Source organism: Castor canadensis, chromosome 1, assembly GCF_047511655.1.
Source record: "Castor canadensis chromosome 1, mCasCan1.hap1v2, whole genome shotgun sequence".
Taxonomy (NCBI): domain Eukaryota; kingdom Metazoa; phylum Chordata; class Mammalia; order Rodentia; family Castoridae; genus Castor; species Castor canadensis.
Genome location: NC_133386.1, coordinates 124,803,693 through 124,823,139, shown reverse-complemented (window position 1 = coordinate 124,823,139; position 19,447 = coordinate 124,803,693). Strand labels below are relative to the sequence as shown.

Here is a 19,447-nt window from a genome sequence, read left to right as displayed (position 1 = left end):
CCCCTATTTTCTGTCACCCAACTCTGTCCCAAAAAATATTGTGTCCTTGTTCAAAAACTGTGTGTCTCCTCCTGTTCCTTCCAGGGCCTCAACTTGGTCTGTAAATGGAGGAGGCTAATGAATAAGTGCCAAGGGCCAGCACCAAAACAGCAATGTGCCATCAAGGAACAAAGTCAAGACCCTTGCCTGCTAAAGAGCTGGGTAAAACTTCCTAACACATACAGTGAGGATGACATTAGCACCTCTTTCACTGAGTTGCTTAAGAAGTAAATAAAATAATAAATAGAAAATATAATATAAAAATATAACAGTTGGGCTGGAGAAATGGCTGAAGTGGTAGAGCTCCTACCTAGGAAGCATGAGGCCCTGAGTTCAAACTCCAGTACTATATATACATATATACTATATATACATATATATAGATAAATATGTATATATATATAAAAAATCAAATTTTTAAAAACTTTTGTCAAGTTGTATATACAAGTGCAGACAACATAGGCAAAAAGGAAAAAGAAAATCATCTAAAATCTCTTTCCCTGCTCATACCTCATACTGGGTATAATTATAGTTTACATTTTGGCATATATCTTTCTAGTCATCTCATTTATATATCCTTACATCTGTGTATATTTTACTATAAACTTAAGGACTTTAAAAAAAAAAACAGCAGCAGCACAGCATTGTATGCAGTTTTGTTGTTGTTGTTTTCTAAAGAGTGGTATTTTCCTAAAACCCCAAATCAGAACTTGTGGTCTACAAAACAAGCTACCAAACCCTCAAGATTCATTCAGTATTTGCTCCTATGACCCTAAATCTTCAAGAATGGAGAGTGCGTATGGAGGATGGCTTCACAGGACATAATTCTGAGAGATACTAAATTTCCTGGTGACTTAAACGTTCTACAAATTTCCATAATGAAGAAAACCAGGTAACTTTGTTTAATCCAGGATTTACCAAACATGATTTTAACTGAGAACTTTTTTCTCATATAAACCTTTAACATCCCTTGCTACTAGGGCTCCATAAAACACTCGTGTGGTCAATACTATCTTACCTCATTTGGAGGCAGGACTGCCCGGGAAGGGTTGCAAGATATGAAAAAAGCAAAAAAGTGTGTGTGGGGGGGAGCCAGGGCACTCAATTAAAGTTCAATTTTAGGTAAAAATACATTTCCATTTACGATTGTTAAATATTACATGAGACATATAAATAATTTTTTGAGTGTGGCGCTAGGGATAGAACCCAGGGCCTCACACTACGTGAGGCAAGCATTCTATCACTGAGCTACATCTCCAGCTCACCCATTTAAACAACTTTTTAGGATTTAAGTATAACCCAAATAGTACATGGGACATACTTATACTACAAAATTACTTGTTGCATATCGAAATATGTAAATTCGAAATTAGTTGAGCATCCTATATTTTATTGGCAAACCCTACCCAGGGAATGTTTGAGTTGTTTTTTTTTTTTTTTTTTTTTTTTTTTAGAGAAACACAATCTTTATTAGTATTTACACTCATCACAGAATAGGTTGCTTAGGACTGAAAAATTGAATATAGTGGTACATGCCTGTAATCTCAGCAGGCAGGGAGCACGAGGCAGGAAAGTTAAGAGGCCAGGATGGAGACTGTCTTAAAAAAATTAAAGCAGGCATTAACATTTAGGTTCAAGTGGCAAATTTGTGAAAAGTGAATTAAGCATTACCATGTGTGCATAACAAGGGCAAGGGCTGGTGGAATGGCCCAAGAGGCACAGCATCTGCCCAGAAAATAGAAAGGCAGAGTAAGAAAGTAATTGAGATAATTTGATCAAAGAACTTTATATGCATGTATAGAAATCACAGTGAAACCCCTTTTGCACAATGTAGGCTAAAGGAAAAAAAGTTAGACATAGCACTAAGCAGCTATTGGGAGGCCATCATTACTAGTGAACAGAGATGTCAGATATGTATGGAGGTGATGAAGCCAGGGGCCATATAATCAATCCTATAATCTCAGCTTTTAAGAAGGCTGAACCTGCCTAGGCAATTTGGTGAGACAGGACTGGGGATATAGCTCAGTGTTGGAGCATCTGCCTTATGCAGAAAGTCCTGGGTTCCATCTCTAGTATAAGAAAAAAAAATCAGGACTAGGAAGTCTCCTGCACTTTTTGGTGGGACTGGGGATGTTTGAGTTGTTAAGTCATACTAGAAACAGAGGCTGTAAGCAAAACACCATGCCCACTCTGAAGCTGTGGAGGACCAGGGTTAGGACATGACAAACAAGACATCTCTGATAAACAGTTCAGCCACAAGGGCAACAAGTAAAATTTCAAGAAGGCATGATTACGCTGGGGTTCTTTAGGATCTGGGTCAGACTCCAGGGCCAATATCAAACTGGCAGCCAGGCTTTGCAGGCAAGCATCTCTTCGATAATCCCAGAACACTGTGGATTTTCCCTCACATGTGTCTGCTTGGTGGAGTAGGCTGAGCTCTACCTGTCCACTACTCCCACTGTCCTTAAGTACAAGGACCATATCTCAACAACACACTCGCCTCTGCTTACCCATGGCTGTGTTCAATTAGTACACACTGGTTTTGGAAGCTTTTGATTCATCTTTCACTCTAACAAGGGTCTGTCCCAGGAAGCTCATTATTGCTTCATTATAGGAGGCAATTACTAACCATGACTATAACCAACTGCCACAACCTGACTTGCTCTACATCAGCTGCTAATTTCATGTTACTGCAAGTTAATTATTCTCCTTGGCCACAAACGTCAAACAGCCACCTGTGCTGTAGCTGCTCCTCATTCACCAAGACATCAACTCCAAAACCTCGTTATATAGCTCTCTACATTTTACAAAATACTTTCAAACACGATTTAATCTAGATCTCCCAACCACTCCATGAACTAGGCCCTATCATTCATTATGCAGGTGAGGAAATTGAGGGGTTAAAAAATGAAGTGACTCATCCTAAGCCACACACTGGTGAGTCACAAGGTGATTGTTGACCATGTAGACAAGCACATTGTGTCTTCCCAGGTTTCTGGGTATTTGGATCATGATTTAAACGCACAGTGTGTCAGAAATAGTGCTAAATGTTTTCCATACATAATCTTATTTAATCTTTTCAAGAGTCCATTGGATAGGTATGATTATTCCCATTATTGAGATAAGAAAATTGAGGCTCAAAGAAGTTAATTAATTTATTTATTTAACATCAGACAGATAATGAGTAAAAAGTGCCTAGATTCAAATCTTAGGTCTTTCTGGAAAGAAAATAATTTGGACCTCTGTTTCACTCCATACTAGCTAGATGCAATCTTAAAAAAAAAAAAAAAAAAAGCATGAAAATACAACAAACATTACATATATGCAGAAAATCTTAAAATTGTGGAAGGCTAAGAATTATTCAAAATCAAGACTATGTTAAAAATGAAAAAGACTGACAAATTTGACTAATTTTTAAAAAATTCTGCATGGTAAAATAACAAAAATGAATAACTGACTAAAATGTCTCCAATACATTTAATAAAGCATAATTTCATTAAATGCATAAAAAATTTCAACAAGGCAGATGGAGTGGCACATTCCTGTAGGGTGACTGAGGCAAGAGGATTACAAGTTTTGAGACTGCCTCAAAAAACAATAACAAAAAAGGAATAATTACAAATGAATAAGAAAAATCCAGTAACTCAACAGGAAAAAAGTGAGTTAAGGGTATGAGTAAATATTTCATAAGAAAGGAAACAAGGGCTGGTGGAGTGGCTCAAGTGGTAGAGTTCCTGCCATGAAGCAAGAGGCCCTGAGTTCAAACGCCAGTACTAACCACAAAAAAAAAAAAAAAAAGCTGCCAGGTACTGGTGGCTCATGCCTATAAACCTACTAGTTAGGAGACTGAGATCGAGGATTGTGTGGTTTGAGGCCAGCCTAGACAAATAGTTTTGGAGACCCCCCCTCACCTCCAAAATAAGCAGAGCAAAGTAGACTAGAGGTGTGGTTCAAGCAGTAGAGTGCCTGCTTTGAAAGCACAAAGACCTGAGTTCAAACACCAGTCCTGCCAAAAAATAAATAAATAAGAACAGCTCTTCTATGTTTTAGAAAAATGATTAGTCTCATCAGCCTCACTCATAGGATAAATTTAAACATAATGAATTTATAATTATAAGTTATAATTTAAATTGCAATAATTTATAACTAAATTATCATTGTAATTAAAACCATATTGAATTTATGATGAGAGGCCATTTTTCAACTCAGATTGGCAGAGTTCATTTTGTATTGGAGAGAGGTTTATATACTACTGGTAGAAAGTTAAGCAATGCCTTTTTGGAGGGCAATATTGACTTAAAACTAAAAATGCTATTACAAACCCTCTGCCCCAGCAATTGCACTTCTAGGACTCTATTATCCACTTATACTCGTGTACTTGTAGCAGGCCATTTATTACACAGTACTGTATTAGTAACAGCAGTTATGAAAACAACCTAAAAGTCCATATAGCTGAAAAACAGCTACATGGATTATGGTAACTGCACACTAAGGGACCACACAGCCTGCTCCAGATATCTGCAAGATGTTTTAAGTGGAAGAAGCAAGGTAGAAAATGGTGATCATAAAGGATGAGGTGGGCCTATAGTTCTCCATCTATATACCCATAAAATATTTTTAGAATGATATAAAAAAGGAATTGACAACCACAGTTGACCCCGCAGAAGCTGTGAGAGTTAGCTCTTTCTAGGAAAAAGCATAGTCTCCAACTCTTGAGTTACATTCTACCCTTTCATTCATGTTCTTGCAGTGCTTGAAAAGAAAGACGGTTTTTCTAACACCACAAGAGGCCCTTTTAAAAAATCTGTTTGGTATGCTCAATTTCTATCTTTCTGTCTTTCTCATAGTCTGTGCTGTCCCCTTCATATAACCAGGATCCCAGGAAGAAATGTCCCATTCAAACTCTGGAGTTGCCACCTAACACCAGTGGCTGCACTGTAATCCTAGTTACTCAGGAGGCAGCGATCAGGAAGATAGAGAGGTTCAAAGCCATCTCAGAAAATATTCTCAAGACCCTATCTCAAAAATACCCAACACACAAAGAGCTGGTGGCATGGAGTGGCTCAAGTAGAAAAGCACCTGCCTAGCAAGCATGAGGCCCTGAGTTCAAACCCCAGTGCCACAAAAAACAAAACAAAACAAAACAAAAAACCCCTCTGGAGTTGCCTTTTCTATCTCATTGTGAGCATCACTGCTTTCTGCTAAACTACACCACAGCCCAGTGGTCCCTAAAAGGAAGATTCATTCTTTCAGGCCAGCATCCCTCAAAATCAAGTATCCATTGTATGAAAGCCAAAACCAATGGACCAAACAATAGTTTGCTTGTGACACTAAAAATCTCTCACACATTTGTACAGCTTAGACATTAATTGCACTGCACTCTGACACAGAACCTTCCTTAGGAAGCAGGAAGAACCAGTCTTTTTCTCTCCACTTTACAGAGATGAGATTTGAAATCAAGAAAGTGACTCACCTCAGGCCAGCAAGCAACTTCACATAAACCACAAACTACACAGGTCCCCTGACTCTAAATCTGAGCTGCTGCCAGGACAAATAAGGTCTGCAATAAAAATCCCTACTGGGCAAGGCCCCAGGGAAACACACCAGGGGTGGCAGGCCTGAATCCACACCGTGAATTAGGGGTAGAATAAGGATGGTGTACTTAAAAGTAGCCCTTAGAATTTTTTTTAACACATGCAAAGAAATAAAAGTGAAAAGTAAAACAGGCCTGAGAACTCCACAATATTATTTTCAAAAATCATGACAAAATATTTTATTGTTTGTATGTCATACTTTATATTCTCTTCTTTCTTAGAAATAGGAAATAGATATTGGGATTCCAAACATGTAAGAAAAAAGTTAATTCACAAAATAACATTTGATCAGCATTAACAAAGCAAACACCTGAATTATCTTTTAGTGAGTTTTCACCTGCCATGGTGAGAAACAGGTCAGGTGAACTTCTGGTACTGAGCACAGATTTGGTTTTCCACAGACAGACGGGAGAAGAGAGAAGCCGAGGTTTAGGACCCAGCCGGGCTCCCACTCAGTTAACTCCCCAGGCAGAGATGATTTGTTTTCACCACGGCACCTGGGAGCAGATGCTTGACAGAAACTTGCATGCACCTGGTAATACTGGCATTTTGTTTCTGGGGGAAGAAAAACAGATACCCTTCCCACTCATTAATCCCTCTCTAAAATGTCTGCAAAACATGTTTGTTGATTGGATCTAAAAAAAGGCCCTTCCAGATTCAACTTGCTGTTTCCGTCTTTTGCACAAGTGAGCAGACTCCCTCTGTCGTCCTCCTTCACAATAAACAATACCGCGGCTAAGAGCTCTGGGGTTTTGCCCCACTGTCCTCCAGTTTGTAGTCTGTAAATCATGGCCTGTGGGTAATCTTTGCTCTGCAGAAGTCTTCCTGTGCCTGTTTGGCTGGACTTAGACCGGAAAGGCTTTCTTATCTACCTCTTCAGTCTCCTGCCCCAGGCTAAGCACACAATGCAGCCTGGCCAGGCAGCCAGAGTTCAGGGCCATGGGCCAGAACCAGGCTCAAGTGTTTCCTTTGCCTCCAGTGATCAGGGGCCCCGCAAGCCAGAGGTGTCTCCTCCTTTGCTATCCACACAGATTCCCTCCTCACTGGAAGCAGGAGACACAATTAAAGGGAAGTAAGTGTGTACATGCTCTGATACCCAAATGGAGGAACATAAAATACAAGAATTTGCTTACATTTGTCTCCCAAGAATGACTATTTGTCTAGAGCCCAGATGCTTTACACACACCTGCCCTTTTCTTCCTTGGAACAGTGTAACTGGGCAGGATTTCTTAGGTGCTGTCACTATCAATAAGTTTTTATATCTATACAGCATTTCCTTATTGCTAAGTATTTTCCTGTACATTATCTTATCTGTATCCTAACAAATGCCTACGGAGAGGATAGGGTACAAGTTCTCTCTCAACATAGCCCCCAAAATACACACACACCTGTCGCCAAGTTCTGCAGATTTCATCAGAATGTTCTCTGCTTCACCTTTGTCCCCCCCCGAACCAACGTGGCTCACCCAGCAGTCCACGACAGACTTCTAACCAGGTTCCCTGTGGCCAGTCAACAAAATGTTTTCCCAAAAGTGCCTACTAATTCCCAGCCTAGAAGATGAAGTTTGAATTCCTTAAGCAGTGTAACGAGGCTCTTTATAATCTGAACCAAATCACCTCTCTCCAATCCCCAACACACCTTATGCTCCACCACAGGTTTTTCTCTTTTCTCCAAATACTTTGAGTTAAGTTTTCACCCTTGCATTTGCTCTTTTCCGTCCCTAGCACACCCTTTCTCCAGGTGAGGAATTCCTTTTTAAGAAGCTCAGATGCCCCCTCTTCTGTAATTTGCTCCCAGATCCCACACACAGAGTGTCTTTCTTTACACTTCCCCAAGCCCTCTGTGAATAACACAACCTCAGCACCAATGAGTGCTATACTATAATTATCCATCTTCTTTAAACTCTGAGTTCCTCAAACTAGAATTCAATAAGTATTTATTGAAGAGATGGGTGGGAATGGGGGAAATTTTTAAGCTAAAATAAGCAATGTCTTTCAAAGATTTCTAGGAGTTAAGAAAAAGTAAGATACAGGGTGAATTTGATCAAACTACCTTATATGCATGTATGTAAAAATTACCATGAAGTCATTTGTATAACTAATTTATGCTAAAAAAATTTTTTAAAGACTTCTAGATTTCTGAAGTCTAGGAAATCAAGAATTCAAGTAAACATGCTGTCCAGAACAGTTTAAGGACTGGACAGAAGATGCAGGTGAGTAACAGTCACCAGCAGATGGAATCTAAGGGAAATCCGGAATAAAAAAATTAATTCTGGGCATTTTATCCTAGTAACAATATGCCCAGGGACCAAAATACAAGGTCCAAACCCTTTTTAAGTTAGATAGATAAATGACCACTGCTGTGTAACCTACCAAAGGCAGAATGACAACCAACCATTAATAAGTGAAAAGAGCACAGCTTCCGTCAAGAGCAACTTTTCAATAGTCATCAAAAGGCTTAACAAGGGCCATACTCTTTGAATCAGCAATATTGCTTCTAGGAATTTTCCCAAGGAATGATTCCAAGAAGAGCACAAACATTTATTCATGATAAAGTTTATTTCGGTATTACTCAGAGTAGACCTGGAAGACAGAGGGGGAGTAAAACTCCCATGTAACAATAGAGAAGTGGTTATGCTTTCATAAGCCACATGACATGATGTACCATTATGAAATATATACTTGGGAAGAAATACATTTTAAAAATCCTTGCCTCTGTGTGGTAGGATTATGGACAGTTTATTATGTACACATGTATATCGTTCGTAAATTTTCTTTCTCTTCTTTTTTTTTTGGTGGTATGAGGGCCTTGAGCTTGTCATGCAGGTGTCTACCACTTGAGCCATTCCACCAGTCCCAGATTTTCTTTGATAGTATAACTTATTCAACAAACACGACTACGTAGATACAACACACATTATTATAATAATACAATATAATTATATATATTATAACCCCCAATACAATAGGGGCTCAACAGTGGGGAAAGAAACACAGGGCAGGCACATATGGATGATCTGGTGACCACCCACATTCAAACAGCTCTTCTAGAAAGTAGGACTTTACCAAAAGTAGGAAAGAATTGAAAAAAAAACCCTCAAAAGTGCTAAATGAACAAAAATGCTTATGACATCTTATGTGAAAGAGTAAAGAAGTGGAAACAATTCAATGTCCAAGGAGGGATAGTTCAGTATAGAACATCGACACCATGAAATGCAGGGCAGCTATCAGAAATGTCAATTATGAAAACTATGGAGAAATACGAAATAATGTTGACTGAAAGTTTTAACATGAAATGAATGTACAACCTGCATTTGTTAGGACTGCAGCTATGAAAAATCGGCATGTAAATGAACAAAGGAACATCAAAAGTAAAAAGATGTTGAGTTAGGATTATGGGATTATAGGAAGCTTTTATTTTTTTAAAAAGTTTTGTCCTTTTTAAACTTGTTTAACATTTTGCATATATCACAGACAATTTTTTAAGCTTAAGAGAGAGGAAAATAAGTTGCCAATAGGAACACAATCATTGTCAACATTTTGGTGTGTTCCTTCTGTCTCTTTCCTATGCACTGGATGGTTTTGCTGCATTTTTTTTTTTCTAAATCATCATTGTAATCATGTCAATTTTTTAAAAGTTGTTACAAAATCATTTCCATTTTAAAAAACCAGAGGACATGGATCCTAAGTGAGAACACACTAGTAGTTTTTTACAAGGTCTATCAAAAGACTTCATGTAATATCTATTTTTAAGGAAAGAACAACTAAGGTACCATGGTAATGCAAAAGACTGATGGAAGCTCCTAACACTGCAGATGACCCTTGGGCCAGTGTCAGTAGCTATGCCAAGAGTTTGGAGAGTCCTGTGTTACTAAAGCTGATGTGTTTGAAAATCAGAAGGGACTTTACTTGACTTTGAAAACAGAAAGATACAGTAATGTACTCAGTTTTCCCATCAGAAAAGGCTTGAAGGGAACAAATCCAATTGGTCACTTGGTCCAGAATATTTAGTCTCCTTCCATCTCTCATGTCCTTATTCTGCCATTCAGCTACTCTGACCTTCACTGAGGCCAAACGCTCCTTCAGGGCCGCACCTGCTGCACTTAGCCTGTTCCCCTGCTCTTCCTCTTCCCCTCTCTGCAATCTCCTCTACACTGCAGCTGCGCACACTGCAGGTCATCGCACACAGGCCTAACTTGCATCCATGTCACTCTGGCCTCCTACAGAGAAACAGGAGTTGGGGAAACCGGTAAGCAATGTACTGGCTCTGTGCCCATGAAATGAGTGTGCCCTGGAGAGAGGGAGGGGAGGAAGGGGCTCAGTTTCTTCATGAGTATGAACCTTTTGTGCTTTCAAACAACAGGGCCCCTTAGCACAAACAATTCAAACTGCCGCACTGAACTGGCTGAGATAGAGGAAACCTCACTTAGAGTCAAGGAGAAGCAGAATTCAGAATGTGTTGCCTTTGATACTTTTAGAAACAAGCACCTGTATAAGATGCAATGTGACTCCACTGCAACCTTTCCAACAAACTAATCTGATCATGTTGTTGCCACACTTAAATCTTCATAGCAGCTCCTGGCTGCCTCTACAAAGTCATTTGCAAGAGGTCTGCAATACCCTGGCTAAGAGAATGAACTCTGGAGACAAACTGCCTGAGTGTGAATCCCACCTCTGCCCTTCAAGAGTTGGGTGATCTTGAGCAAGTCTCCTATTCTCTTGGTGCCTACATTTCCTTATTTTCAAATAGAGCCTATAACAGTATCTCATAGGGCTGGTGTGCAGTTTAAAGGAATTCATACAATACAGCACAAAGAAGAGAGGCTGGCATACAAAACATGTTCAATATGTTACATTCTGCTATGTTACTGCTCCAGATGGAGAACTTCAAATTCCCTAGCCCGGCAGACAGAGCACCTGTGACCCAGCACTTGCACACTTTTCTGGCTTTGTTTCTTGTGACCTTCATGTCACTACCATCACCAAGACAGGTTTATTCCAACAAATGTTTACTCACAAGGCTCTTCTCTTCTTGCTGGCTGGTAAGCAACATGATCTCTGAAGCCCGCTCCCATGTGAGTTAGTCACTCCCTTCTTTGTGCCCCCTCTATGGTCTACAGAGACTTTTTCCATGGATGCTTTGTTATGCTCCTTGATTTATATATCCTGCTTCCTCCACAAGGTCTGAAGGACAGGAGTCCCTATGAATTCCTACCTATATCTTCATAGCCTGGCACTTCCGTAGACTCTAAATAATATTAAATAACTGCAAAAGAAAAACTGACTAATAAACACAAAAGTCAGAGATACTTTTCAGAAAACCTAAACACCAAGGTAAGGAAATCAATTCCCCAAACACCTTGAGTCAAAGAAGAGCTAATTGGCACAGATCATGTAACCAAAGAGAAGAAAATTATAATTTCCCAGGAAAGAAACAAATTTTGTTATAATTGAGTATTTTTGCATGGGGAAGAGGGAACAGAAGTGACATTAAAAGTGGTTCTAAACTAGCTGATGTTCACTATTCATTGGTCAGTGTTTTTCAAAACTTTTCTTCAGAAAAAAATATAGACATAGCTGAGTGGGAAGTACTTTTTACCTTGCCCAAAGTACAGATTATGTAAATGTGAAATACTGCAGAGGGCCCAGACTGCAAGAAATAATTAATTTTCATTTAAGTTCTACAGTAAGCCAGATACTTTAAAATACAATTTCTATTTATTTTTTTAAAATGCCAGACACAGAGCTATTTCACTTTATATACATTATCAAATTAGACAAAGTAAGTCTTCAAAAACTGTGAGTTTTGCAGGTGACAAGAACATACTCAGTCATTTCGTACATTCATTGTGCCCGTCTACTATCTGCAATCACAAGAACAGGAGCCAGAGATATAGTGATGAACAAGAAGACAAGGTCAATCCTTCCAAAGAACATAAAAATGGAGCAATGAATGCATGGAAAAATACATGTACACATAAAAGAGGAAGAAAAATATCAACAGTAACAGGTGCTAATAGAGAATTAAAATAGAAAGAGGAGACTATTTTAGTCTGAGCAGGCCTCAGAAGGCCTCTCCAAAGTAGCTATATTTAAAATGAGATTTTAATAACAGCAAACCACACACACACAAAAGACCCAAAGAGTATTTCAGGTTGAAAGGTCAGCTAGTGCATATTAGCATATTTCCTCAAACCTAAAAGAGAAATACTGAGGCTGAGGTCATCATCAAGAAAAGGACTGAGAGGCTGGTGTGGGACAGGTCATATTGATCATGGAAAGCCAGGATAAATTTACTTCATTTTGAATGCAACAGAGGCCACTGGGAGCAAGGGTTGTTAAGAAAGATTTCTCTGGTCCCTACAATGGAGGGTGTTGTTGGGTACATGTGTAAATGAGATCAGTTGAGGCTATTGAAGGTATTCTAGTTGAAAGACAATGTGGACTTGACTAGGGTGTTGGTTGTGGATAAGGAGATAAATTTGTAAAGTTTTTGAAGATACAAAAGATAGGACTTTTTGAAGGACTGGATAAGGATGGGGAAGAAAGAAATGAAAAGTAATACCTAGATATTTTGGCTTGAGTATGTAGGGGTTAGTGGCACCGTTTACTGAGATGGGAAGACTGGGGGATGGCAAGTTTGAAGTGAAGGTTGATTCCACAGTTCTCTTTTGGCCATGTAAGTTTGAAATGCCTCCTAGACATCTATGTAGACATGAGTCTGAAGTTCCAGAGAGAGTCTGAGCCTGAGGATCATTAGCAAATGGATGTTATTCAAAGTCACTGGACTAGAAGAGGATAACTGTGAAAAATGAGTAAGTAGAGAGGAGGAGGAGGCCCTTTCAAAACCAGGGGCACATGGCCAAAGAGCTCAAGAAGACTCGAGGACAGGCCAGATGGGTAGGAAGAGGTCCAAAAAAGAAAAAGTAGTGTCAATGAAAACAGTGATTGCCATGTCAAATGCTACTGAGGGAATAAAATTAAAAGAAGTGACCTGACTAACACATGGATAGTCCTGGTAGATAACAGAAAACAATTAGAGTTGGGTCAGAGTTGGTCAGAGCCAAAACTATGGGCAACTTACAAGTTTTCACCAGAAAAGGAATGGAGAAACTAGGAGCTAGTGATAGGGGGATATAATGTCAAAAGATTTTTAAACTAAAAAAATTAATTTTTTTGCAATATTTAAGAGACAAAATTAGAAAAGGTTTCAGAATTTGGCAGATCTGGTTTGTTCTCAGCTAAGAAATACTGGAGGCCAGGTGCGGTGGCCTCAGCTACTCCTGAGACAGAGATCAGGAGGATCATGGTTTGAAGTCAGCCCAGGCAAAAAGTTCATGAGACCCCATCTCAACCAATGACTCGGTGTGGCAGCATGCACAGGGAAGCACAAATAGGAGAATCACGGTCCAGGCTGGCCAGGGCATAAAGCCCTGTCTCAAAAATAACCAACACAAAAAGGACTGGTGGAGTGGCTCAAGTGGAAGAGTGCCTGACTACCAAGTGGGAGGTCCTGAGTTCAATGCCCCATACTGCCAAAAAAAGAAAGAAAGAAATATTGGAGCATGTTTGCTTGCTACTGAGAATTATCCACTGGTAAAGCTAAATTTAATGATGGCAGAAAAGGGGAACACAAGTACAAATTACAAAGACCTGCAAGACTTAATCTTAACAAAGTTAGTAATATGTCCAAAGTTAAAACACAAAACAAAACTGGAGTACTAATCCGGGTCTGTTTTGACTCCTGAGTGCACCCTTTTTCCACCACACCACCGACTATAATATATACAAGCAGCACTGGCAAAGGATGCCAACTCCAGGCTCTGGAGATAATCAGAAAAGTTGGAAGGGCTCTTTGGAGAACCGGAGAGCTCCAATGCAAACATACATCCCCTTCTTGCATCTATGTGCGCAAGCTCTGTTCCTCATACAGACTTCCATTATTGCATTTTCTCTCAAATGTCATTTATGTTTGCACATCTGACAGGGGTCCTACCCTTCGACTGCCATCCTTTCTGTTCAAAGTAGGTTTGATGAGAGGATTGGGACGCTGAGGAAAATCACAGTGCAGTGTAAGTAGAAAAAAGTCAAAGGGAATAAACTCTCTAGTACTTAATAAAGTATTTTTAAAAGATTTTTAAATACCAGTTATGTATTTGTTTTCAATAAAACTGAAGATGGAAATTAAAATACATGATCATTTTCTTTCTTCTTTGTATGGCTATCCCAGGTAGCAAGTGGCTGCGTTTTGGAAATGGCCTTTTGTAATCTCTTTCCCGTGCCTATTCTGTTCTGCCACATGGCAGCGCAGCCCCACTCCACCCTCTCCCCATCTTTCTCTGGCTTCTCATTGCCTGTTCTACTTTGTTTCTTCCTACAAGCAAAAGAAATGCCATTTCCCCCACAAAGACTTCCTGTCCTCTTCTTCTCTGAACCTTTGTAACACTAGGCTGTAAGTGCCCAAAACATTCTAGCTCTCATTCATATTCTCCAATTCAAATATTAGAGTGGGAAGAAGAATACTTTTCAATAGGAAATCCAATACAATTGTTGGCTATTGTTACTTTGAGAGCTAGCCTAGTTGTGGAAAGATTCAGATGGAGTTGTGCTAAAATTGTGGCTCTGTTCTACTGCTTACAAATTGAATGACTTTGGTAAAGTCACTTCCTTGGTTCCATTTTCTATAAAAGGAGAATAATATTACTTACCTTAAGGGCTTCTGTGAGAGTTAAATGAGACATTTTTGTAAAGCACTCACAAAGTACCTGGAGCATAGCAAATGCTCCATAAATACGAATTCCCTTCCTCCTAATGACTTTGTAAATGTCAGTTTTATCTTACCAACAAGAAGATTTGGCCTGGGGTGTGGCTCAAGTGGTAGAGTGCTTGCCTAGTAAACATGAGGTCCTGAGTTCAAACCCCAGTGCCACCCACAACAAAAAAAAAGATGTTCTTGAAGATAGATTTCATATTTTACATATTTCCCTAAAACACAGCTAGCACATTTAATTAATCAGTTCTGGGTTTGATCTCAAGTAAAAATGATAGCTGTAGGTATGTCTGACAGTAGCCCAGAGTTTCCCAAATGCTGGTACTGGATAAACCACATAAAATCCATCCAAAGAATTTCTTTAAAATAAGATTACTAGATCCCGTTCCTAGATATTCTGATTATGAAAGCCTGTTTCATTAACTTCAACTAAATGAGAAAAGGCTTTCGATTTTCACTCCATTTTTTTTATTCTCTATGTTTTTACATTGTTTAAATTCTTTACAGGTATGCTTTATTTTGTAATTTTTATTTTTATGTTTTCACTTTATTTTTTGTGGTACTAGAGTTTGAACTCAGGGCCTACACCTTGAGCCACTCCACCAACTCTTTTTCTTTAAGGATTGTTTTCAAGGTAGGGTCTTGCAAACTATGTGCCTGGGCTGGTTTCAAACCATGATCTTCCTGATCTCTGTCTTCTGAGTAGCTAGAATTACAAGCATGAGCCATCACTGCCAGGTCTATTTTGTAATTTTTTAATAAAAAAGAAAAGCCAGAGTCAGAAGTAGAATCTACACTATTGCAAACATTTCTTCCATTAGTAGTATAGAGTTTTAAAAAATTAACTAAGTGAAAAGATCCCTGGATCACAACTGGGGAAAACAGGAACACTGCCAAGTAGCAGATGATGATTTTGTTTTTTGTATTAGGTACTCAAAAATTGTGTCGTCTCAAACATCTTTGTTCTCTTTGTTTGTGGAAGACAGATGATGGAATGAGCCTCTGGAGTGAAGCGTTACAACATCTGCAACTTACGTGTATGTGTGCATGTACACATATGTACATATATCTGATGAATAAGGCAAAATGTTGATAATTGTTTAATTTACTTGGTAGATAGATGGATGTAGTTGGATGTTCATGTTTTTACTCTCAAATTTTCAGTATGGTTGAAATTCTTCCTTCCTTCCTTCCTTCATTCCTTCCTTCCTTCCTTCCGTGTGTGTGTGTGTGTGTGTGTGTGTGTGTGGGGTCGCTGGGATGAAACTCAGAGCCTTGTGCATGCTAGGCAAGTGTTCTCCTACTGATGTACACCCCCCAACCCTGAAATTTCTTAAAAGTTGGAGAAAATTATTCAGGTAATTCTGGTGACAACCTGGTTTGGGAACCACTGTCTAACACAACAATTTATTCCTGGAGTTATATAAATAAGAATTCTCAGATATACCATTTGTTATAAATACTCTGAAGTCAACAAAGGAATCTTATGTCACTGTCTCCATAAAACACTGGGCACAGTGGCTCATACCTATAATCCTAGCTACTTGAGAGAGATAGACGTTTGAGGTTAGCCCTGGCCAAAAAATCCATAAGATGCCATATCAACCATAAAAGCTGGGCAAGGTAGCACCCAGGAAGCATAAATAGGCTGATTCTAAAGCAAGACCCTATCTCAAAAATAACCAAAGCAGCCAGGTGCTAGTGGTTTATGCCTGTAATCCTAACTACTCAGGAGGTAGAGATCAGGAGGATTGTGGTTTAATGCCAGCCAGGACAAACAATTGGTGAGAACCCATCTCAAAATTACCCAACACAAAAAAAAACTAGTCACTTGGTGGAGTGACTCAAGTGGTAGGGCACCTTCCTAGTAAGTATGAGGCCCTAAATTTAAACCCAAGTACTGGCAAAAATACTATCTCCTGATTAATTGTTCATAACCCTACATTTCACATGGAATTTGCTTAAGACAAGAGCTCAAAAAATGGCAGACTTGAAATAGTTAATGAAAGGAGAGGGGTGCCCAAGCACAAAGCCTCAGAGTTGTACTTGACTCCTTTCTGCTCCCTAATCCCTAATACTTACTGAATATTTGCCAAACTAGGCCTCTTCTCCCCTCTACTCCTGTCACAGCTCTGGGACAGATTTCATTCTACCTCACCTGTACTACTGGTGCAAGCTGCAGCTGACTGTCCTGTTTCTAGCCCTACCCAGCTCAGATTCATCTGCCACAGTTTGGCAGCTATGAGTCCAAAGCAACTGCTAAGACACTCTTCTGCCAAAAACCCTACAATGGCGTCCCATGGTTTTCAAAGTCAAGTCCAGAATTCTTCAACCCAACATCCTCTTAACTTCCCCAGCCTCATTTCTTACCTAACTCACATTTCATGCCCCAGAAACACTGAATTCCTCATGCTTTACTTGTTTTCAACCCCTACAGTCCCTGAACTCTATCTTGCTCAGATAACACCCTCCTTCCTTCCTTGATTTTCTACCTTCCACTGCTCTCCTCCCACCCCCATACACAGCTTAGCATCTCCTGTCTGCTTCTCCCATAGCACCTGGCACATAGCTTCATCAGTGCAGTTACCCTGCTGTTCACATTTATTTACAGGACTTTCTATTTCATAAAATGAGAGTTCTTTGGAGAAAGGACTGGGTTTTTTGTTTCTTTGTTTTTATTTGCTTCAGTATTTACTTCTTCTTTACCTATCTGATGCTTCATTTCCTCATCCATGAAATGGATGGCATATCATCTGCTTGAAGGTTGGGATCATGTTTAATTACTCAACACTTATCACAGGCATACAAGAAGACTTGAGTACATTTAGTTTATAATTTCAGTATCTCCTGGTTTGCTTTCTAATTCTGCCCTCCAGAACAGCCTCTTACACTGGGCCCGCTCCCTGCTGGAAGGTTGCCACCCATCAATATGCCTGCTCAGTGAGGGACTTGAGCTCCAGACTTCTCTTGGGTTCCCCCCTGCCGGTGCCCTCTGGACTCTTAGGATGACTTGGCTGAGGAGCCCATGCAGTAATGCAAACATTTCTTGTATATCTTTGTGCAAGGCAATGTCCCAGATGCAATGGAAAGTGATATAACTTGTCCAAGGAGTATATGATTTCCTAGAAGGGAGGAGAGAAGTGAGGAAACAACTAGACAATGAAGGGAACACACTCAAAAAGGAAAAGGTTTTATATTTCTAGGGGTAGGAAGGAAAGTCGTGGAGGAAGAGCCATTTGAACTGGACCACAAAGGATGGGTTCCAGCAGAGGAGCTATTTCCCAGGTTGTGTTTGTGGTCCTCCAAGGAAAACTGAAACCGGTTTAGAAAATGCTGCCTGATGTATACCCTTCTAGGGGGTTTCCAATGCACAATAACCAGGCTCTGGGAAGTCTGTCTTGAAGTAAAGAACTTCTGTTGAACTGTGTTTAATCCAGCATCCCAAGTTTGCTGGACCATAGAAACAATTCTATTTCTTTCCTCCTGAAGGAAATTTATAGAACTTGGAGAAGCATGCTTTAAGAAACAGCAGGTTAAGTGTTCTCATTTCAATGTTATATATTTGCATTTTAACAGACCCTCACATAGGATAGTACCTTAACATCAGATTTTTTTTTCAAGAGCATAAGCAGCAATTTCCAAAGCTCTCCTGACATTTTGTCCAAAGAAACACACTGTAGCCAAGCAGAACGAATTCTCTCCCTCTCTAGTGTGAAGCAGAGTGTAGACCACCAGCCCTCCTAAAAGGAAGGGCAACACCCACATCTGACTTCTTTGTTAGGATGTTTATGCTCCTGCAGTCCTCCCTCCCTCTCAAACCTGCTGACTGGGTGAAATCACCAGACTTGAAAGCAAGGGGAACAACATTGCATAACAACAGGCCAACAAAGCATGTTTTGCCCTTTAATATTTACCAAACAGTCCTCTAAAAGACAAGAAGGAAGGGGGCATTGTATGCTTGTCTGTCCGCACCCCTGGAAGGACAATGCTGAATTATCCAGGCCAGGAGTTAACCAATGTTATCAGCAGGGAGGTATTCTAATCATGATACAGGGAAAAATAAGATATAGAGTCCTACTCCCAAGCCTGACTTCACAGGCCAAAGGGGCAGAGAGACAGGTAAACAAACCGCAGTGTAGCAACCAAAGTGCAAGCAAACGATTCTACAATAAGAGGTGAGTATAAAATGCCAGGTAGGCACAAGCAAGGACTCCTTATTTTTTGCCTGGATGTACGGTCAGAAGAGAGGCATGTGTTAAAATAAGAGCATTCCTCTCAGTTCTTGAAAAATTAAAAAGGAGTCTCCCAGGACAATACATATGCAAATGTATGTATAAATAAACACGACAGGGTTATACAGCTGAATAGAAACAGGATAGGATAGAGTAAGACTGAAAAAAAAAATAAGCTGCTGACTTCTGGAGAACATAGCCCACAGAACTGCGTCTAATTTCACATATTTCAAAACCCTATAAAGTTCAGTAAAACGTGGTTTTTTTTTCCTACTAACAAAACCTTACAAGTACAGAGACAGATGAGAGAAAAGAACGGTGTCAATTTTTGCAAGTTTGGGAAGCAGATGAACAAATAGTAAACGACTTTGCAGACTCAAGAAATGTGAATTCTAAACCAAATGCAGAGCAAGCTGAGAATTCAGTGATTTAAACGACAGAATCCTTTAAAAAGCACAGGAACTGGCAGTGCCTCGTACTCCTAGGGCAGAAGCATAGAATGCCAGGACAAAGAACACAAGGGGGAAAGCTGCTCAAGAAGTTACAGTTCTCCTCTTCGCTGGAAGAATTCTTGAGGCTTAGAGCACAACATAGAAATGACCTGAATTTGCTTGAAAAGATGGGGAAAGGATTTGGAGAATAGAGATGAAACAAAAACATCCCTGAACTGACAATGGATGCACCTGGATGAGGAGTACATCGGGGATTGTTGCACCATCCTCTTTACTTCTGTCATCTTTGGGATTTTCCCTAACAGGAAGTCAGAATGTCTTGGCCTAGGAATACCCAGCAAGGCTGAGGACAGCAAACACA

At 39.7% G+C, this 19,447-nt stretch overlaps 1 protein-coding gene across 5 annotated transcripts in view; it reads right to left on the bottom strand.

The window, feature by feature from the left end:
* Rab30 (RAB30, member RAS oncogene family) overlaps positions 1-19,447 on the bottom strand; it is an 83,891-nt gene that overhangs the window by 27,477 nt on the left and 36,967 nt on the right. The window lies entirely within an intron of this gene.